The sequence below is a fragment of the Gopherus evgoodei genome, chromosome 17, assembly GCF_007399415.2.
Source record: "Gopherus evgoodei ecotype Sinaloan lineage chromosome 17, rGopEvg1_v1.p, whole genome shotgun sequence".
In the NCBI taxonomy this organism is placed as follows: Eukaryota; Metazoa; Chordata; order Testudines; family Testudinidae; genus Gopherus; species Gopherus evgoodei.
This window is the reverse complement of record NC_044338.1, coordinates 16,233,861-16,256,271: the sequence shown is the minus strand read 5'-3', so window position 1 is coordinate 16,256,271 and position 22,411 is coordinate 16,233,861. Positions and strand designations below refer to the sequence as shown.

Here is a 22,411-nt window from a genome sequence, read left to right as displayed (position 1 = left end):
CAGCAAAGCACAGGGAGATCAGATTAGTCACTTAACACACGCTACTAATTTTAGTCTTCTGGACCCTTGGGTTCTGAGAAGAGCAATTTGAGTCCTTCCAAATGGTCTGCAAACATTTATAGTAGCTCCTGATAACCATCTTTTTAAACCCTCCCTCACGACATACATAAATAGGGGCCCAATTTTCAAACCAATCCCAGCCAACAAGAAAGCTCAGCTCCCATTTCTAGGTACCAAAATAAATGGCTGGATTGTCAACTTTTTTTTTTTATAAACCTGGCCACAAGGGCCTCGATGGAGCTGCTGGCTGCTGCATATTTTTGAAATCTGCCCCTTATATAGGTGCTTAAATGGAAGCTGAACTATTTTTGAAAATCAGGCCCCAATTGTGACTGCTGAGCCCTTGAAAATCAGACTGTGAGCTCTTTGGAAAATCTGGCACTTAGGCCCTGATTACTTGCAATAGAGTCTAATGACCTGGCTATCATGCTGTTGTGTCCTGACCCGGTTACAACACTGTGAAAGCTGGTAGTATAGATGGTTATTCTTTCAAGCTGTTTGCAGACTGAAGCAGACAAAACCGCATTGGTATATGGTAATTTGATATTTTGAAGGTGGTTTTTTTTTTTTTTCTTTAAATCAGAGGGATGAAGTCTGCCTTTTTCAAAATGAAGGTTTATAGTCTGGAGTACAAGAGATGGTCACCCAGGAAAAGTGATGACTCGCTGAGCTGCTGTTGGCTGGCTGGATTTGGTCCTGAGTCAGCCTCAGCTGCTTCATGCTCTGGGAGGGTGTAGCACATCATGTATATGGATCATCTCACTTCCATTTTGAAACCCTGCTACTTCAAGGCAGAGTGGATCAAAGGTGTTGAGGGATTGAGTGTCAGGTGTCTCTATTATCTGTTTGAGCTACTAATGTCTTAGCTTTTTTGGATTAATCAGACCTGTAATGTTCCTTTTGATTATGGGTGTTTTTTGGTGTTTTTTGTAGTGGATCTTCTGTTGGGCTTTTTGTAATAAATGTGTAACAGGTGTTTTTGTGGGTGATTAAACCTGCACATTTGTGCTTCATTAAAAAGCAGTGTTTTCTGTGATTGGCATTTCCAAGTATTCCCCAGGTCAGTTCTTTTCCCCAACCTGTGCAATTATCTTTCAATTTACCTTAACAGATATGCCTTGGTTTTTTTAAGAAGTACAATCTATAAACCAGCAGATTCTTACTCATACACAAATGAAAGATCAGTTTGCAAGTAGCACAGCAAAGCACTTAAGCATGTACTTACCTTGAAGTATGTGAGGATGAGAGGTTAGCCACGTGCTTAAAGGCTTTGATGGGTTGGACAATTATTCCATTGATGACAACAGGGAATCTACAGGGTTCTGTCCCCTCCAAACAAAATGAGGCCTCACTCATGCTAGACGACTGAACAAAGGGTCTGGGCAAATGCTGATTGTCAGATTTTACAGTGTGAAGGTTAAGAGTTTTTGCCTTGGTGTCTTGCCTTGCTCACACCACGTTGGGCTAGACTTTTCTGTGGGGCAGGGAGAAGGAATTTTCCTTTGTTATGGTTGCATATATTAATGGGTTTAGACCCCTCCCTTTTTTTTTCAAGATAATTTTTTGGAGGAGAGTGGGGGTATAGAGGTAGGAAATGGAAGAGAGTTGATTTATATTTGAGTCTGTGGGTGATGGCTCCTCTCCCTCTCTCTCGATCCGGTCCCCCCTCCCCCAGCAGACTCACTCCCACCAGAACAATGGCATCCTCCCTTCCTCTGCACTGACAGGTGTCTCACAGGTACATGTGTGACAAGTTTCAGAGTGGTAGCCGACTACAAAAGTAATTTCCACCCCTTCTTGTCAACTGTTGAGAATAGCCCACTTCCACCTCAGTTGAACTGCCTCGTTAGCACTGACACCGTCCCCCCCACTGGTAAGGCAACTCCCATCTTTTCATATGCTGTGTATTTGTACCTCCCGACTGTATTTCCCACTCCATGCGTCTGATGAAGTGGGCTGTAGCCCACCAAAGCTTATACCCAAATAAATATGTTAGTCTCTAAGGTGCCACAAGGACTCCTTGTTGTTTTTGCAGGTACATGGCTGACAGCAGCATGAAGTGAGTTGAGGTCAGTCTGTTTGCAAGCCAGTTGGTGTCTTCACTCTGCCCTCAGTTCTGCCAAAGAACTTAAGCAAGTTGCATGAAAGTCAATGGGACTCAAGGACATGCTGAAAGTGGAGCTCAGTCCAGGCCTCTGTAGTTACATCTACACTGCAGTTAAACACCCATGGCTGGCCCGTGTCAGAGGACAAGGTCTTGCAGGGCTCAGGCTGTGGGGCTATAAAATTAGGATGTAGACATTTGTGCTCAGACTGGGACCTTGCAAGGGAGAAAGGTCTCGGAAGCCCAGGCTCCATCCCAAGCTGGAATGCCTACAACACAGTTTTACAGCCCCACAGCCTAAGCCCTGCGAGCCTGATTCAGCTGACATGGGCTAGCTGTAGGTGTTTAATTGCAATGTAGACACACCCAGTGAGGAGGAAAGGTAGGTTGGCTGATCTGCAGGGTGTGCACAGGGCTCCCTCCCATTGAGCACAGGTGCAGCACGTGGCCTCTATCAGGGCCAGCACTAGACCAAATGGCACCCCAGATGAGCAATGTCTTTGGTGCCCCCTCTCCATTTGTTAAACTTTTCAATGCCTTATTTTTATTGGATTCGGAGCCCATTTCGTGACTTTGGTGCACGATTTGCATGCATGATTTATCCTCGTCATATAAGATGATTAATTTGTCCACTAGGATCTGTCAAGCAGTATTTACAGAAAATCTCAAAGTCTGGAAGGTTCTACAAGATTCTACAGAGGTCCAGAACATTCTAGGAGGTTAATGAAAAATGAATCCACCTACGCAATACTGAAAACGTGTTATTTCAAGCATTCTATTTTCCCTTTTGCTGCTAACAACAAAAACAGCACCCCAAGCCCAGCGCCCCTCAAGGCCAGCAGCCCTGCTGGTCACCTGCCCGTAAATCTGGCACTTGTCTGTTAAACAACGAGACAAAGAGTGATGAGGTGTGCGCTGCTGTGTAGTCTACACAGCAAAAACAGAACCCGCAACAAGTCTCAGAGCCCAGCTCGACAGACTCAGGCTTGCGGGGTTTGTGCTACGGTGCTAAAAATATCTGTGTAGATGTTACAGCTCAGGCCAGAGCTTGGGCTCTGAGCACCCTCCCCTCCCCTCGGGCTTCACAAGTGAGCTCCGGCCTGAGCTGGAAAGGCACTACAGCACTAAAAATTTCTGTGTAGAAAGCCCAAGTCTGTAGGCGTGGACTCTGGGACTCACTGCCGGGAGTGGGTTTTTTTTTTAAAGCTGTATAGATGTACCCAGGTTACTCTGGCCTGACAGTTAGATTGAAGCCTAAGTAGAGAGCAGCTAGTTAAGCGCCTGTTTTACGTGTCCATTCTCCAGCCCTACCTGGGCTTCTTTTAAACCCTGAGCATTGGTGAGCAAGGGAATGGGCTTTACTTTCCTAGGTTTCTCTCTGTGGACCCCCATCACGACAGTATCTGAAGACCTAAGCCATTAGGCTAGACCTCCATGTTTCCAGCTATGGCGGGGCACAATGGATCTAGCCTCCTGCCTATGCATTGCTTAGACATGGCTGTGTATCATAAATCCCAGTGTGTTCTTGGGATGTACTACAGGTATGCTAGGAGTGCCACACTTTTTATGCACCATCCAACAATCCTAGATGCCATCTGCACTCCCCCAAACTCAGGTGTGTGCCCAGAACTTACTAATATACCGCAAAGTTGCCCTTTCCGGACTTATACCCAGGCTTAAGTGCTTGGATTCTGTTGTGATAAGGATGTTAGAAATACCCGGGCTCAGTGGTGTGCCTAGTTTAAAACAAGTGTTCTTAGAAGAAATTGGAGCATTTTGGTTACTTTTTAGTTTGGGTTCCCCTGGGCAAAGATGTTTGGTGTGGCTGGTCTGTTGGCTGGGGGAGGTCCATTACAGCTTTGTTGGGTCTGTAGCTCCTAATGGTGAGACGATACGTAAGGACGAGAAATACAGAGGCATGGCTCATAAGTGACTGGTGTCTGCAGCTTTATTGGACAAGAAACTCTTCCTCTGTGACAGGAGTTTCCTGTCTGGGATATTCAGAGTACCTTTCTCTGTGGTAGTGGTACTTGGTTCCCTATTTTCTTTAACAGTTAAAACCTAGTTAGTGGTTGTGTTAACTATCCAGTGTTGCAGTGTTAGGCCTTGTTTACACTAGAAAGTTGTCCTGCTTTAACTGCCCTTGTAGTATTAAAGCAAGTTGTTAAGTTCTTTGCAACAGGGCCTGACCTTTTGTTCTGTGTCTGGTTGGCGCTTAGCACAGTGGGGTCCTGGTCCATGACCTGAGCTCCCAGGTGCTAAGGTAATACAAATAATAAATCATCATAGCTGGACAACTCCCCCAATATGGATGCAGTTATACCAGTACAGCTAGCTGATATAAGGCATCTCAGTACAATTTTACTGGTAAAAAAGCAGATCCCCTAGCCAAAATAGTTGCACCAGTACAACTGTCAAGTGTAGAGCAGGCTTTAAAAAATGTGGGTAACAAAAGAATATAAAGTGCAAATGTCATCTGAGTTGAAAGGTCCATGGAGTGCTGGGAATTTTTCATCTTACACAAATGGGGCAGGGTACGGTGAGACTTTTACCTTTTGCAAGAGAACCTGGTTTGTTCTTTACTTGTTCTCTAAGTGGAACTAAACTGTGCTGAGTGAGGTTTGAAATGGATTATCTGGAAAAGCAGGACTCTGGCTATAGTGCCTATGGATATTTTCGTTTTCTCACCAGCGTGTATGTGAGGAGCTTTTCAACAGGTGCTTAGGTTTCGTTTGTGCTGCCTGTAAAAGACAACAAGGATAGGTTCCTTGCAGTATGAACCTGTTCCACTGAATATTACCCAGTGAAAAGAACAAAGAGGGGTTGAGGAAAGACAAACAGAGACTTCAAGAGCCACAAGTTCTGTGACTCGGATTGGTTAGCTCGTTCAGCGATGAATACTCTGAAATAGGCATAAGGGATTAAGTTTCAGCTGGAACATCCCAGGAAGATTCAAGGATCTTTTTGAATCACTAGGCCATGCCAGACATTGTTATCTTAACTTGTTTGCAAGTCAGCCTATGTGAGACTTGTAATATTTTCGTGTTTTTAAAGTCCTTTTACCACAGTCACCTTTTAAAACAGTTGTTTGGCCCATGTTGTTCCTCCCACAGAGAAATGCAAAGTGCTCAGCAGGAATCCATGCTGCTGCTTCCTTTGCTGGGCAGTGGAGTAATAGCAGCAATCCAGGGCCAGTTATTCGGTTACCACAATGCTATATCGATGGTGTGCCATCAACCAACCAGTAACTAATTTCTGTGGCTTGTCTGGATTGTGGTGTTCCAGCACTTGTTAGTGGAATCAGGTTCAGTTGCATCCGTCAGCTTTACTGATACCCATGTTTGCTTAAGTGATTAGAAAAGCCACAGCTTGAAATTCAAGTCTAGTCTCCAATACTCAGCTTCTTATTGGTCAATTTTATGTGGTTTCCTCAAGAGACCCCAGTTGGTTTGGTGCCTCATTGTTCTATTAGCTAGCTCATCGCAGTATGTGGTCTGTGAAGAATGTACGTTGAAACTTGCAAAGATTGGTAGGTGACCTAAAATACATTCAGAATTAATTTAACCCTAGGGGCTAAATTCTTCCCTCTGGGCTTGTGTTCACTGCAGTGTTCACTCAAGGTATAACCTTGCATCCATAGATGCACACATCTGTGGCTCAGCACAAGTGGTGCTTTCAACTCCAGCTAGCTGGCCCCTGAGTGGGTATGAGTTTGAAGCACCACTACTCTGAGCACACTTAAACTGGTACTGCAGTGAGGAAGCAGCTAATCTGTGCTGCTAATACAAGCGCATTGTGCAGCTCCACTGTTGTTCTCCAGTGTGGGTGCTCTCGCTGGAGCTCGGCTAACTCAAGAGGAGTTAACTGAAGCGTAGGGAACTCAAGACAACTCTGTAGTGAAGACATAGCCCCAGAAGCAAAAAGAATTCAAAATGTTATTTTTTAAAAGTGCCTTGATGATGATGATGATTTTTTAAGTCAGCCCCAAAGACCTGGCTCAGGACTTTGGAACACTTGAAGTTGGCAATACAGCAGTTACCCGGTATGGGGCTGACAAGCTGGAAAGCGGTTGAGGGCCATAAATGATCAGGATCTCCTTTGAAACAAACTGTAAGGCAGGGCTAGTTTTAGGGACAGGTGACTGAGGCGGCCACCTGGGGGCTACTGGGCTTGGGGTGCTGTTTTTGTCATTACCATGAATAAGTACAGATTTACAGATTCCACCGTGCAAATGTATCGTGTTATGAGATGGGGATAATTCATGCATACAAATCATTCATCAGAGTTGTGAAATGGGCTTCAAATGCAATAAAAAAATAAGGTATTCACGAGTTTAACAAGTGGAGTTGGAGGTGCTGAAGATGCTCGTCTCCTGGGGTGCCATTTGGTCTAAGGCAGGCCCTGCTTTGAGGGCTTGGGAGTTGGCACTGTCTCTGTTAGATCAGTGGTTCTCAAACTTGGGCCGCCACTTGTTCAGGGAAAGCCCCTGGCAGGCCGTGCTAGTTTGTTTACCTGGCGTGTCCACAGGTTCAGCCGATTTGCGGCTCCCACTGGCTGCGGTTCGCTGCTCCAGCCAATGGGGAATGCAGGAAGGGCGGCCAGCACGTCTCTTGGCCCGCGCTGCTTCCCGCAGCGCCCATTGGCCTGGAGCAGCGAACCGCGGCCAGTGGGAGCTGCAATTGGCTGAACCTGTGGACACGGTAGGTAAACAAACTAGCACGGCCTGCCAGGGGCTTTCCCTGAACAAGCGGCGGCCCGAGTTTGAGAACCACTGTGTTTGATCACTAAGAAAAGGCCTTAAAACTAGGACGTGCAGATGAGGCATCAGGGCATGGAACCCTTTGCTGTAGCCAAAGGAGCGCTTTTACCCACCCCTATCAAGAACTGCTCTCCAAGAACTTGTGAGAGAGGCACGCAGGGCTCCCAGCTGGCAGGCGCGCCTCTCTGCGCTGCATAACATGGGTGCCCCTACCAGGGCTCAGAGTGGTGGTGGTGGCAAAGCTTGTTTCCAGAAATGGCTTTGAGCTGCACGTTGAGCAACAAAAACTACTGAAAATGGGACTGGATGGGAGCCCAAATAGATGTATGTGTACACCCCCCATCCCCTGTTTTTGTGCTTTGCTGTTCTTTGTCTGTGGCTTGTGGGTCCCCACCCTTTATACATCAACATGAGCAGTAATTAACCCCATCATTTGGAGAGGAAGGGCGTGGTCCTGTTTTTTCTTTTCAAGCCTCCATCCTGACTCTTCCTTCCTCAGCTGCTCTCACCACTGCAACAGTTGCTGTGTGGGGCAGGGGGGTAAAACACATCAGAATGGCCACACTGGGTTAGACCAGTGGTCCTTCTAGCCTAGTATCCTGTCTTCCAACAGTGGCCAGTGCCAGAGGTTTCAGAGGGAATGAACTGAACAGGTAAGCATCAAGTCATCCATCCACTGTCATCTAGTCCCAGCTGTTGGCAGTTAGAAGCTTAGGGACATCTGGAGCATCGGGCTGCATCTTTGATGATCTTGGCGAAGAGCCATTAATAAGTCTATCATCCATGAACTTATCTAATTCTTTTTTAATCCAGTTATAGTTTTTGATCTTGACCGTATCCCCTGGCAATGAGTTCCACAGGTTGACTGCGTTGTGTGAAGCAGTACTTCTTTTGTTTATTTTAAACCTGCTGCTGCCTATTAATTTCATTGGATGACCCATGGTTCTTGTGTTATGTGAAGGGATAAAAAACACTTGCTTATTCAGTTTCTTGACATTGTGCATGATTTTATTCACCTCCATCATATCCCCCTTAGTAGGGTGACCAGATGTCCCGTTTTTAAAGGGACAGTCCCATTTTTTGGAACTTTTTCTTATATAGGCACCTATTTTCCCCCTCCCCCTCCCATCCCATTTTTTTCACAGTTGCTATCTGGTCAGCCTACCCTTAGTCGTCTCTTTTCCAAGCTGAAAACACAAAGGGCCAAGTCAAGGCTGCCTTGGTGTGCAAGTGTATATAGAAAATGAGGTAGCCCAATGGAGCATGTTCCCGAGAACCTCCAGAGCTGAAGCTGCTGGTGGCACATTCAAGGGTGGAGCTTGTGGTTAGTGCTGTGGTTAGCACTTCTTCATAAGCACTCTACCTGACCCAGTTGTCTCACTCTTCTTGGGGCCTCATGCCAAATCCACTGAAGTCAATGGAAAGACTCCCATTAACATCAGTGGATTTTGGATCGGGTTTTGTAGATTGCACCTATTCTTGGTAGGAATAATCTATGCAGGGCCTACATTAGCATGCTCCTTTGATATATTATTTTTTGCATGCTCTCCCCCCCTCGTCCCCCCAGGCTCAAGTTCCTCTTGAATGTGACCCAAAGCTTCCTTTATGGCTGAAGGCAGCCAGCTTCAAGTTGCACTAAAGGAGGGTTAGAATGTAGTGGGGAAACTGGTAAGAAGTAAAGAAATCTGTTAAGTGAAGCCCAATATTTTTCATACAACAGGTGCCACTTAAAAGCACAGCTGCAGTGTTCCCAATTCGAACGATTGGTGCGTTGCTTGAAGTCCCAGCTCCTGGAGGCATGTGATTAGGTGAGAATCTCAGCTTTCATTTTTAAAAAAAGTTTCTAGCCCTCATTGGGAAGAAAAGCTTAAAAATGTGACTCAAGTGCCTCTTGAAGGCTCAGAAACCAAAGGCAAATAGAAAGAGCCCAGTGTTTATTATATTTTTAAAAATCCCATGATTTCTAAGGCAATCTCAATATTTTATGTGGCCTAACTTGTGATGATTATTTTTGGCAAGACTACAGTTGTTTACAGGAAGAGACTTGTTAAAATTTAGTACCAGACAGTTACCCGTTCAAGAGTTCGTCATGCCTGAGAATATATTAGAGCTGGAAAAAAGTGAGCAATTTTTCACAGTAAAATTGATATTTGGTAAATTTCAAGCAACTCAGCTCTCCAGAGAGAGAGTAATCAGCTTAGTGTCTGCTTTTCAGAAGTGCTGAGCACCCACAGCTCTCCTTAACTGCAAATCAGGCTCTTATGGTTTAGAGTCCTGGTTAGTTAAACTTCAGAAGATTCCATGTTTTGAATGCATCCCCACGGTTCTGCGCTGTACAGCAAAGGACTGGGATCTGGAACTCCTGGCTGTGGAGCTGACTCGCTTAGTCGCTTCACTTCTCTATGCTGCCTCTGTTTGCCCGCCTTCCATACTCTGTCTTGCCTGTTCAGATTGCAAACTCTTTGGGGCAGGGACTGTCTCTCACTATATACCTGCACAGGTACCACATTATAAGTCATTTTTGTCCATTGTCTTTTTCCTCTCTCCTCTGTTCGCTGCTTGTCCTTTTACCTTCCCTCTTCCTGATCCAATCCTATCACACAGCCTCTCCCTCCTTCCTGTCACAAACCTCTTACTTTTGTTGACAAGCCCAACTCAAGGTCTCTTCCAGCTTGATGGCTGCTCTGTTCAAATCACACTTTCCTTGAGGAGGGCTGGGCTGGATCAGAGGTGCTCTGGCATGCATTGCCTGCTGCTGAACCAAGGCACGCCTCTGAGCATTGTGGGATTTGAACTTGAAAGTGCAGCTGTGATGCCTTTTCAGCACTGACAACTATATGAAGCAAGTTCCCAAGCTACTCTGTAGTGCTGCTTTTTTCTAAGTGTCCTGTCACGAAGACCCCAGTCCAGCAAGCTACCTAAGCGCATATCTAACTTTCTAGCATGTGAGCAGTCTCATTGAATTCAGTGCTCTCACATGAACTGTCGAATGTGCCACTCAGAGACCACAGTGATGAGTGCAGTGTAGGAACCTGAGTAGATAGATGGTTGTGCCTAAAGCTTTTTAAATCTACAGGGTTGTAATATTGTGGGCTGTGTAGTAACTGAAACCTGGGCGTGTCAACCAGTTTAATTTGTGAACAATGCAGTGACTATGGAAAAGAGGACAAACAAACAAAAAAGGAAATCGAGAATGTAAAGTACCCACATGCACTGCATATCTGTTCCCACTCTGACTCTCAGGCTGTTCTGAGAGGTAATTTGATTGCTTCATGATGTGAATTTGTGTAAGTATATGTACTCAGAGCTAAGCATACATCTATATTATATGCTGGTATGAGAGTTAATTGCATGTTAGCCATAAATGTGTGCCATTTTGTGGTGGTGATGTGGTGACTGTTCAAAATGGTGGCAACTGCATGTTACTGCTCTCGCAGCTCTCAACAGCTATGTGGTGAGGGCCAGTTTCTGGTCTCATTGAAATGGATAGGAGTTTTGCTACTGACTCCAGCGGGCCCAGGATTTGGCCTTGAACTGCTGCCTTGCTGTACTTCAAAGTTCAAAGGAGACCTTTGTGATAAGATTTCCATTGTTACTAAATAGAGAATAGACCATTTTTTAAAGCTTGTTTGAAATTGATTTTTTTCCCCTTATTTGATTAACCAGCAACTTGAGCATGATTTTTAAGACGGAGTTAGAACGTGTGGTCTTGTTCTGATTCAGTCTGGTCTCTCACCTGAGCTGTCTCTCCGGAGCTTTCATGGGCTAACGAGCATGAGAGACTAGTTCACTTCCTGTAGAAATATTTCAAAGGGGTCTGCTTTGTATTAGCATTAGAGAAGATCCTTAATGCAGTTAAAATTCCCAGGCAAAAAATGTTAAGATGCAGTTGAATTGGCAAATAGATATCAATTAAATTAAAAACGGCATTGCAGTGGGGTGGACTGCCCCACTCCCTGGGAGGATGGGCTGTGGCAGGCCAGGGAGCCTGAGCAGCCCGGGAGCCAATCAGAAAAGTGCTTATGGGGAGCCAGTCAGGGCCCAGATTGGAGGGAACCAATCGGGGCCAGGCTCAGCCATATATAAAGGCTGCCCAGAGCAGGAGCGGTCAGTCTGTCCCAGCCTTTCGACAGGGGAAGGTCAGTCTCCAAGGGGGAGACTAGCACCGTGGACAGCGCAGTGCTGGGCAGGCTCAGGGAGGCTGGAAGGCTCTAGCCCATAGCCGCCAGGCTGCAGGCCCTGAAGGGAAGGGCCTAGCGGGTGCAAGGGGCTGTAGGGGAAGTGGCCCAGGGGAACAGACAGAGGAGGGGAAAGAAAGAGGACAACAAGGCTGATGCCAAAGGGTCCCTGATCCGGGACTCAGAGTAGAGGGTGGGCCTGGATTCCCCTCTTCCTCCTTGCAGTACACTCAGCCATTAGCCGTAGGGAGTGGCCATTATAGACTACACCCGATCCCTGACAAGAGGGATTAGACTTTGGGGTGTGTGGTTGCATATGGTGGCTGGAATGTCGAACTGCTGATCATCGACCCCCGGAAGGGGGTCCAGATGGACTAAGGGACACTGCCGGAGGGCAGTGGCCTCGAAGAGGACGCCACCGAGCAGGGAGCAACGTGGGTCCAGCGACAGCAGCGGAGAGCAGAGGACAGAACAACGGATGGGACACCACCAGGAGGGGACGCTCCACTGGAATTGAGCTAATTCCCGAAATCACCAGCAGGAGGCGCCATGGGTGGCGAGTCCCAACCCGTTTACAGGCATTATTAAAATTTTAGTGACAGCAAAAAAAAAAAAAGAAAAGAACTGCAAATTCACCCTTTCATAAAGGTTTCACCCTGCCTATACCCTCCTTTTCCTGTGGTATGTAAGTGAGATCTGGACCTTGTAGACGCATGGTGTACATTGAATATCTTTATATATTTTGGAGAGCGTGTATCTTAGGTACCAACATGGCCCCCACCATCACAGTGTCTGAGAGCCTTGAAATCATTACTGGCTTTATTATCACAAAACCCCTTTCTGGTAGGGCAGGGCTATTCTCCCTTTTTAACAGATGGAAACTGAGGCCCATGTTGGAGATAGCAACAAGGGATCACTGTTTGGCAGTGTGGTGTTTGGCTTTACAGGGAAAGAAGTTTGACGTTATAGCTGAGTAACAGTTCAGGTTATTTGACTTCTGAATTTCTTGCTTTTCAGATATTTGTTTATATAACTCTAACTTTGTTTTGGAGCATGAGCTTTCGTGGGTGAATACCCACTTCTTCAGATGCATCTGAAGAGGAGGGTATTCACCCACGAAAGCTCATGCTCCAAAACGTCTGTTAGTCTATAAGGTGCCACAGGATTCTTTGCTGCTTTTACAGATCCAGACTAACACAGCTACCCCTCTGATACTCTAACTTTGTTGTAATTTAATGGATATCTGTTTACCATCCTAACTGTATCTTCAAGGAAGTTTTGGGGAATTTTTGTTGTTTTCTGTTATTGGTTCTAAATGTTCTAAAATATTGACTGTGTGTGAGAAAACGCGTAGATGGTTATTTCTGCGAGCAATGCTAGTATGCTATAATTATACCTGTGGTGTACAGATGATGCATACTGTTTGATGAAATGCTAGACTTATCACTATTCAAATCATCTTGCAGAATTTGTAACTTTAATAATCTGGAGAAGTTTGGACTTTACAAACTCTGAGTGAAATTAACCAGCACTAAGGCCCTCAATATAGGATGTAAGTGGTGACTAATTGCTGCATAGCTGTTATGTTGGCTCTCTGCTTGGGATGGTTTTCATTCTCTGTGACCACAACAGTTCACCAGTGTAACTTTGAAGTGCCACCAGGCCATGAGCCAAGTTTATAATACTTGCCAGACTTGATCAAGTCAGGTGACAAGAGACTGTCTGTTATAGGCTGAAACATCTGTAAGGGATAGGCTCCTAACATGCACCTTGCCTTCAGAAAAGGACTACGACAGAATTCACTGGATCTGGTTTAGGATGCAGGAATGCAACTAACCATAGGCTTCTAGCCCAGGTCATTTCTGAGGGATCGCTTTGGGGGTGGGGACTAAGACTTTTTTCCAAAATAAAATTACCACGTTTTCAAAGTCCTGTATTTCCAAAATGCCTTGTCTGATCAATCTCTAACTTCTCTTTTTTAAAAGAGGGAACAGAGAAAATCTGCTTTCGCTAGATTAACACTTGACCAACATAAGGCAGAGAAGACCCCTCTGCCTTGGAAAGTTGGGATATGGGAATGGAGCGGCTACTCTCAGGCTGAGTGGAAATCCAAACTGCTGCTATTCATTGTCTTCAGTAGTACCGAGGAGTCCCGGTCATGGACCAGGCACTGTTGTGCTAGGTGCTGTACAAACGCAGAGCAAAGAGATGGCTCCTCCCCCAATCTAAGCACGACACTTTGTACTGCTTCACTGAAGACGCTGTACAGTTGTAAGCTGCAGCCTTAACAATGGAGGGACAGATTCATTGTTGCTCTGTTACCTTCTTTGACCCATCTAAGTGAGTGGGAGGAGGCCTCTATGCCAGGAGCAGAGGCAGCTCCACATCACTCTTGCAGGAGCCTCCAGCACAGGGGATGTTTTAAGGTGAGGGGTGGGGATGGGAAAAGGCATGGCTGGGGTGTTCTCATGCCCCTACAGAGCTTATAGGGGCCATTGCAACAGTGTGAAAGTAGAGTAGCTGTTAGGCTGCCCTAGTCTGTGCTGGGGTCAGATCCACCTCCCAGCATCCCTTGGCGTGAGAATGCACAAACCTCTTGTCACTGCTGTGGGGCCATTGCCAGCACAGGGATGAGTTATGGTGCCATGATAATATACTACTTACTTGGTATCTATGCAGTGCCAGCTGCTACCATCTAGAAGATGGGGAATAAAAGAGTAATAGTGTAGATCAAAGTAACAGAGAGAGAGTCTGAACTGCATCCTAGGAAGGACTGGGCTTCTTTGTACATGGCTGCTTTTTGGACTAAATGATGAGTGGAAGGTGACCTCCTGTGGTTTAGGCCACTGCTGGCCAGAATCTCTCACCTGGCAAGACAAGACCTGCCAGGAATACGGAAGAAATACCCAAGCTCCAAAATGAAAAGGCCCATTTCAGTGCTTTGAGGTCACCATTCCCTATGCTGGTAGTGGATCATTATGGCAAGCTTCATTTATTGCCTAGAAGTCACAAGGCAAAAAAAAAAAAAATCATAGTTGACGAGAGATCTAGGAAAATATTTTTGGCCAGAGTGTGGATGCAACAGAACCTTTCTGGAAAACTCTGTTCTTAGCTGTTTTTGCTTTCAAACACTTTCAAATCCTCAGCTGCTGCTGATCTGGGAGGGAAAAGCTGTCTGGAAGGGATGGGGGTTTTAAGAGTAGTACAGTACCACTCATTATACTCCACACCTGAACATAGCCATCATATGAACAATATATCCCGTAACCGCTGCACACCATGTTATAACTTTAGTCCCAGATTTGGACCTTAGCGTCCAAATTATGGGGGTTAGCATGAAAACCTCCAAGCTTAGTTACCAGCTTGGACCTGGTACTTGCTGCCACCACCCAAAAAATTAGAGTGTTTTGGGGCACTCTGGTCCCCCTGAAAAACCTTCCCTGGGGACCCCAAGACCCAAATCCCTTGAGTCTCACAACAAAGGGAGGTAATCCTTTTCCCCTTCCCCCCTCCAGGTGCTCCTGGAGAGATACACAGACACAAGCTCTGTGAATCCAAACAGAGTGACTCCCCCTCTCCGTTTCCAGTCCTGGAAACAAAAGCACTTTCCTCTTCACCCAGAGGGAATGCAAAATCAGGCTAGCAAATTCAACACACACAGATCTCCCCCTGATTTCTTCCTCCCACCAATTCCCTGGTGAGTACAGACTCAATTTCCCTGAAATTTCCCAGAAAAGAAAACTCCAACAGGTCTCAAAAAGAAAAGAAAGAAAATACATACAAATGGTCTCTCTGTACTAAGGTGACAAAATACAGGGTCAATTGCTTAGAAGAAATATGAATAAACAGCCTTATTCAAAAAGAATACAAATTAAAGCACTCCTGCACTTATATTCATGCAAATACCAAAGAAAAGAAACCATATAACTTACTATCTGATCTCTTTGTCCTTACACTTAGAAACAGAAGATTAGAAAGCAGAGACTACTTCTCCAAAGCTTAGAGAAAGCAGGCAGACAGAAAACAAAGATCTCAGACACAAAATTCCTTCCACCCAAAGTTGAAAAAATCCGGTTTCCTGATTGGTCCTCTGGTCAGGTGCTTCAGGTGAAAGAGACATTAACCCTTAGCTATCTGTTTATGACAACCCTCATATCTCAATGTCTGTACTTTGACCCATTAACCTTTTACCCCTAATTGGGGATATTGCAGATTATGTATTCCTTACACCATCTGATGTTAAACTGAACTTCGCACCCCTTGATAAACTGTACGTTATTCCCTGATAACCAGAAACTTCTACCCATAAACTCTGTACCGTTCTCTTCTTCTTCCTCTTTTTTTTTTTTTTTTTAAAAACATCAATAAAATTTTTAAACTTTGTGTGTGCCTGTTCCTGCTTATCAAGTTTCCAGGGCAGAGCAGCTGATGATGAACTGTATACAACTACATCCGTAGGTGGAGGCCACCAAGGATTTTGGGAACTCCTCTCAGCTTATAAGCAGGACTCAAGAGAGATGCAAATAATTCTGAATGGACCCAAAGGGGTTTTCTAGGAAGTTGTTGTTTTGTATAACAGCAGAGGCAGATCATTCAGAATGGCTGAAGCGTGACCCATAAAGCAACACTAGGCTGTTTCTGTTCAGGGGGATACAGCATTAGACCATTTCTATGGATGGGGACACTTATCCCCAGCTTGTTTTCTAGGGCTGCTGGAATTTTCACAGGGAGGAGGGCAGACATGAAGGAAGGGTGTAGGATGAACGACCAGTTTGTTGCCTTGGGTTTATATTGAATGTTTTTATATAGCTGCTGTCATCCAGAAACAATGTACAGACTAGGCACCTACAGCCTAATGTGTGGGATGGATACACCCATGGGTACACCAATTGACTTGTTCCTCCTTCAAAGAGCCTAGGCCCAGCCTTTCAGACTGATTTAGACTCCTAAATGAATGGACGTTAGGATCTGAAATAGCTCTGTAGAGCTGCGCCTGACTCTCTCTCTCTAATATGTGCATGCAGAGCCTAGCCCGGTGTGCCCCGATCCCCAGGCAGGTCTCCTAGCTGCTTCCACAATGGAAACAGCAAAGAACAACCTCTGCGCAGCACCTGTGAAAACCAGGATGCTTGTGTAACTGCGATGCATGGAGTGCGCTGAATCCAACAGAAATGCAAATGGTCTGGTAAGTCCTAGGGATGTTCTTTCACTGCAGAACAGGCCTGGGGGAGGTAACTGGTTAATCAGTGTGGTTTAATTTTGTTTTTATGGCAAACATGCATCCTATTCTTGCAGGGGCAGCAGGCTTGGCAACACCTGGGGAAAGGGGGCGAAATTAAACGGTCTTGGGGTGTTTGGTTATAAATTCCTGCCTTGCAAATGCTGTTTCTCCTTGGAGCCAGTCCTAACTAGTGTAAGAATGGTTTACCCCAGTTTTTCTACAGATTAGTTTCCCTTTGATTAGACAAACAACTTCAAGCTGTAAGTCTTAATTTGATTTGAATAAGCCTATCGCCTGCCAGAAAGTTTTTATTTTTCTTTCTAAATCTGCTGCCAGCGCTATACGTGACCATTCATGATTAAAAGCTTTACGGAGCTAGAATGTTTTTCTTCAGTATTGGAAGTCTGGTTGCATTGCTTGAATCATGTCATGATCTTATTTAAGTTCTACCCCCATGTCCCATTAGGTGGTCAGGTGAAGGGGATTTGCTTTTGGTACGTATCTCTTGTAGAGCCAGAATAGCCAGGGTTCGGCTGCTGAGTCTGTTGCCCATCATACTGCCAAGGTTGTGTCATTGTTTTTCTTGGGCTCCTGTCTGCATTTGCTTGTCTGGATCCTCCTTTTGTCTTTAAACCTATATTGAGAGTGGAAGCTATTTGGTCCAGCAACCATCTTGTTTTGTGTTTGTACAGTACCTATCACCATGGGGTCATGGTCCATGACTGGGCCTCCTGGGAGCTAAAGCAATACAAATAAATTCTCCTCCTCCTCCTCATCACCACCTGGCGGGGGTTCTGTGCATTCTGTGTGAGAAAGAAGGTACAAAATAAAGCCCTGTTTCAAGAAAACAATTCAGCATGCATTTAACTTTGAAGAGGTGCTAAAATCCTTTGGAACAAGTCTATTCCCAAATTGGAGACTTATCTACATGGGGTGGTAGAGCACACCAGAGGGATGTGATTTGTAATGCACACTAACATGTTGCACCCTAACTGCCCCGCATAAACCTTGCTAGTGCGCTCTAAAAGGTACTTAGTTTTACGTTAGAATGCACCAGCAAGGTTCATAAAGGGCAGTTAGACCACAGCACGTTGGCGTGCTTTGCACATCACAGCCATCTGGTGTGCTTTGCCCTGCTGTATAGACAAGTCCATTACTTCTAACTTTTGGAGTCTTGGTCTTGTTCCCATTGAAGTCACTGGCAAAACTCCCATTAACTTCAGTGGGGTAGGATCAGTGCACTGCCCATTATGACCAGGGTTGTAAATCCTCTGGAAAACTAGACAGTCTTGAGTTTTCTACTACTTTGAAATAGAGGAGGCACATGGTGCAGTGAATACAGCCAGGGACTGAGGGGCAAAGCATTTGGACTCAAAATCTAGTTCTGCCATTGTCTTGCTGTAAAGTAGTAGCATCATTATTGATCTATTACCTAACTTGAGCTACAGTCTGGATTTTTTTTTTTTTTTTAATCAACCAGAACAGTGCATCTGAGCTTTGCCCAAGTGGTACCAAAGGCTGTGTCTTAATGACATTGTGGCCTGTATACAATGTTCCCCCTTAATTCAGGGGGGCGCAAGGTAGATGGAGGTGGGATATTGTCTGCTGGGACCTCCTGTTAAAGACAGGGGTGCACAGCAGAGCTGATTTTGCCAGAGATGGATATGAATCATTTTCATCTTTCATCTTTAATGCTGCCTGCCCACATGAAAATGGTTTGACCTTGCAGTTAGGTGCCCTGTGTGGATGTGTTCTGGGAAATGGCAGACTTCATTAAGATCGCTGGTAACCTGTGGTCCCAGAGTGACAATGGGGAATCCTGAACCAAACAACTGGCAAGGTGCTTTGCTAGCCTGGGTCACTGAGATCCCCTGCAGTTCAGCAGCAGAGTCATCACCAAGGAGATATTTATTTTTTTTATTACTCCTGTTTTATTTTACAAAGTCATTGAGCTCATAAGCTGTTTTCCCAGAGCATCCTGGGGAAAAAGAAAACCCAGCCATTGGCTTATGCTGGGCACTCAGCGCTGTTGAGAAATGTCAGATGGTTTTAAGAGGATTTTTCTGGGTCGGGGTTGGCACAGCACAGTAGAGCTGCTGGAGCAGCCATGATGAGAGCTCTGCCTTCCAAAACGAGGGAGGAAGCTCTTTGCCCTTCTGCCTTGTGCCAGAAAGGCACCGTCCCTCTGCCATTCTCTTCACAGGCATTTCTTCTCTCTCCCTCTGCCAGGAAATCCTTTGTAACCTTTCAAATGGGGTCATCAACATTCTGGTCCAATTTCAAGCTGAGCGCAGCTGTTCTTGTGAAACCCAAAGAAAATCTTTGCTACAAGAGAAAGCGATTCCAAGACAATGTTTAATGCTTTCTTTTCCAGGCAACCAGAACAAACAGCTGGCTCTGGAGAGAAAAGGTACCCTTATATTTAACTGTAGCCCTCTTGAGTAGCAGGGAGTAGTGCGAGTTGATTCCCAAGAGAGGGGCAGGGTATAGTAGTGTGTCACCACCCAGCGAGATCAGCCCTGAAGAATAAAGTGATCGTTAAGAGTTTTATGTAGAGAGGGAATTAGAAAGATCGAATGCTCCCCTCTGAGCTATACAGCAGCCGCTTGTGCTGTGGTGGACCTGATCCCAGCTAGTCAAGCTGCTGCCTTTGGGTGGAATGGATTGGCCATTGCTCCAGCTAGCTTCAGACAGAGAATCCCCCAGCCTGGGGTTTTTTATTTTACCGTGACTGCAGTACTGGCAAACAGCCTTGGAGAAGGGGAAAGATTTCCTGTATGCCTCTTTGCAGAGTGTGGTAGAGATACTGTGTGTGCATTAACAATCCACTTATGGGAAGAACTGGCATGGAGGTCTCTGCAACAGAATGCAGATGTAATTCATGAAATGCAGTCATTATCTTTTATCTAATAAAGAATTGCTTCCACCCTCATTAACTTATTTCATGCACAAGTAACAGCCAGCCTCTGCATGGCTGAGTACGCGGGCATCCTTCCTGCTTAGGTGGGATCTTCGGTGACAGAGTAATCCTCCTCCACCACGCAGTATGAATTTTGCACTTAATCACCAGACGACTCGCAGGTGTCAGTAACCTGACCTCCAATGCCAGACTCTGCTTATGGCTACCTGCTTGCAAATCCAGAATCCACGCCTTGACTGCAGTGAGTTCACTTTTGCATTTATACTGGTGTAAATGAGAGTAGAACCTGGACTTCAGTTTTTATCCTCCCTTTCCTGGCCCTTACTTACACTGTGGATGGCTCCTTTCGTAAGCTGCAGCCCCTTCCTTGGAGTCTTGTGTCAGCGTCTGCTCTCTGATCCTCTATGTCCCCAGTCTTCTTCCAGCTGGCCCTCTCCTTTTGGAGATAGCTGCCTCCCTAAGAGTGGGCACTTTCTCACTGGTTCGCATGTGCTTTTTCTTATTCAGACTCTGGATGGATTTGAAATGCAAAGAGCTGGCTGCAGAACTGGGCCAGAGCTCTCTTCAGGGCATGAGATGAAGGCTGGTCTGGTGCCCCCTTGTTTCAGCACCTGAGAATCACAGCCCCTCACAGGCACAAAAGGCCAAATTCATCTCTGTGCCAGTGTGAGGACAGAAAGGAGACACTCTGTTTTAACGCTATGAGAAACCAGTGCAGCCTCTGGCCCAGGCTAACTTGCATCCTTGCTTTCATGCTACCTATGGGCCAGGCGGGGGAACGGTGTTGCTGAGGGGTAAGAGTGCCCTGGCTAGAGCATCCTTCCATCCCCTGTGGCACTCCAGGGGTAGGAGTGCATGGAGAGGCAGCATCGAGTTGGTGGAGTGGGTCCTCTTGCTGGTGGTGGCCCAAGTGCTTGGGAGTGACCAGTATCTCCCTACCATCATTTAGTGGGAAGGACCCTAGCATGACTCTGAATCTGGCCTTATAGCTCTTCCTAGCAGAGGAGTCAGGATTGATTCCGTCACTGCCTGCCAGCCTCCTTTTTCCTTGCACTTTATAGGAAAGGCGTGACGCTGGTCAGCGGGCTTTCTCATGCTCTCCAAAACTCCTGTGCTGCCAGTCCTGCCACGCAGCCACGTTCCAGGGTGAAAGTTGCCTCTTAGCCTTCCTGCTGGCTCAGACGTGGTCAGTGACTGAGGAGAGGAGCATTGGGAGAAAGGATAATGTGGATTGCTGTCCACTAAGGGCCAGTCTGAAGCCACTACACGCCTTTCTCGTGAGTCCTCTCTCAGGGGGTGTCTGAAATACCATTCTAGCAATCAAAGGTGCCTTCTTTACTCACCCCCATCCCAATACTCCAAGCAAGTCTCATTTTTTTGGTCTGTCTTTTCGGTTCCCTTTCAGGGTGAGATTAGTCCCAGGGCCTGCAGGGAAACAGTCAGGTTTCTGCTCTTGGCTGCCCCTGAGTTCCTGCCTTCTGCGGTTATTGTCTGGGTAGCAAATTGAGTTAAGTACAGCTAGCTTCATTCTTATTCCTCAGGCGGGCACGCCGAGGCTCAGCTGGTTTTCTAATCTTGCTTCATTTAGAAATTCTCTGCCCCCCCCTTTTATCTGCTTGCAGCTTCAAGCGCACAATTTACAATCTGGTTTGAATGGCTCAGAATCTTTACTGTCTCTAATTTGCCACTCCTTTATTTGCAAAATTAAAGCCCGGAAGCGTCTGTTGCCCCTTCTGAAAGATTTGGTGGAAGGGCTGTAGCTGACCACACTTCCTCCACAGCCGGTGTTCACCACTCTCTGCAGTGGTTCTTTGACAGTGGGGAAGGGCCAGTGGAGAGGAGGCTGTGCACAGATATACCGGCCTCAGAATCTTGCTGGGTGAGTGAACTGAAGACAAGTTCTCTGACCTTTTATTTTTGTTTAGGAGGGATGGGGGTTGACTCCATTTGGACCAGTGAGGGGGTCAGCTGGGATTGGTATGGACACTGGGAAGACAGAACACCTTGCTTTGTGTGTGAGCCTCACTTTATTCTCATGCGATATGGCCATGGTACTCCAGAGGGGTTCAGTTGATTGCAAAGCACTTGGAGACCCTGGCACAAAAGACACTACTGAAATGCACGGTTCTGCGCTTGGTATCATCTAGAGATTGCTGTGGCCAGCAGCTGGCTCCGGATGCAGCAGGACTCAGTCCAGGATATGGCTGGTAGAGATTGGAAGGAGACAATTGGGGATTTGAGGGGCTGCGTCGGCTCCTGGCTCTGTGCTCGGGAGGTGTACCTCAAGGGAAAAGGGGAAGGTTTACAGCAAAGAGCTCTACAGTTTCCAGCAAGTGATGCTGGAGAGGAAATACTTCAGAAGCGCTGGATGCAGATCCTTTTGCATAGGCAGAAGCGTGGGAGGAGAAGGGGAAAGAAGCACAGAAAGATGGAGCAGAGGACAAGGGAGAGCTGAAGTTTAAAGCAGCGCAGATGCGTGTGGTAAATATTCCAGCGAACGGAGGCAGGGCAAGGGGCGGAGCGGTGGAGTGGTGTTTAGTGTCAATTGTAATTGATCTATTGATGCATTTAAGCAGCGTTTTCATAAATCAGCATGTGTTGTATCCTCTTGACAGGCTAGTTCTCCTGTTTTTGAGCTACAGCTTTCCAGACGGGAGGAAAGGAAATCACTTGTGTTTGGCAAAAACGGATGCTGGCTGAGACGGGCCAAAAGTTTGTGTGCTACTAGGGTAGGACTTCGGCCTAACTCTGCCACAACAGATGTTTTACCATTGACTCCAGGAGGAGCAGAGAGTCCAGCTGCTGAGTGCTTTTTAAAAACTTCATCTAAATTGATGTGTTTTGTATTACAGTGGCACCTGAAGACCCTAGCTGAGATCACTTGCCACTGTACTTTGCCCGGCAGAGCTTACAGCATAAATAGACAAGACAGACAAGTGTTGGGAGAAAAGAGGGTTGTTATATATTGCTCTGCTTTTAAAAAAGCACCTTATGACCTATTTTGTCTGCTCTTCCTGTAAATTGTTAATCAGGTATTCTTTATTTGTATCATGTTGGCATGTGGGATTCCCAGTCATGGCCCAGGACCTCAATGCACTAGGTACTGTACGAACGTAGAACAAAAAGGGGAGACCTGCCCCAAAGAGCTTCCAATCTAAGTGCAAGTCAA

At 46.1% G+C, this 22,411-nt stretch overlaps 1 protein-coding gene across 6 annotated transcripts in view; it reads left to right on the top strand.

The window, feature by feature from the left end:
* The window catches only part of GTF2IRD1 (GTF2I repeat domain containing 1), a 174,384-nt gene that overhangs the window by 37,588 nt on the left and 114,385 nt on the right, over positions 1-22,411 (top strand). For 4 of the 6 annotated variants that reach the window (XM_030536777.1, XM_030536775.1, XM_030536778.1 and 1 more), the window contains exon 2: positions 8,644-8,731. The exons of the other annotated variants lie outside the window; for them this stretch is intronic. The gene's annotated coding sequence lies outside the window, so the exon portion shown is untranslated. The remainder of the gene's footprint in view (positions 1-8,643; positions 8,732-22,411) is intronic. 6 annotated transcript variants of the gene reach the window in all.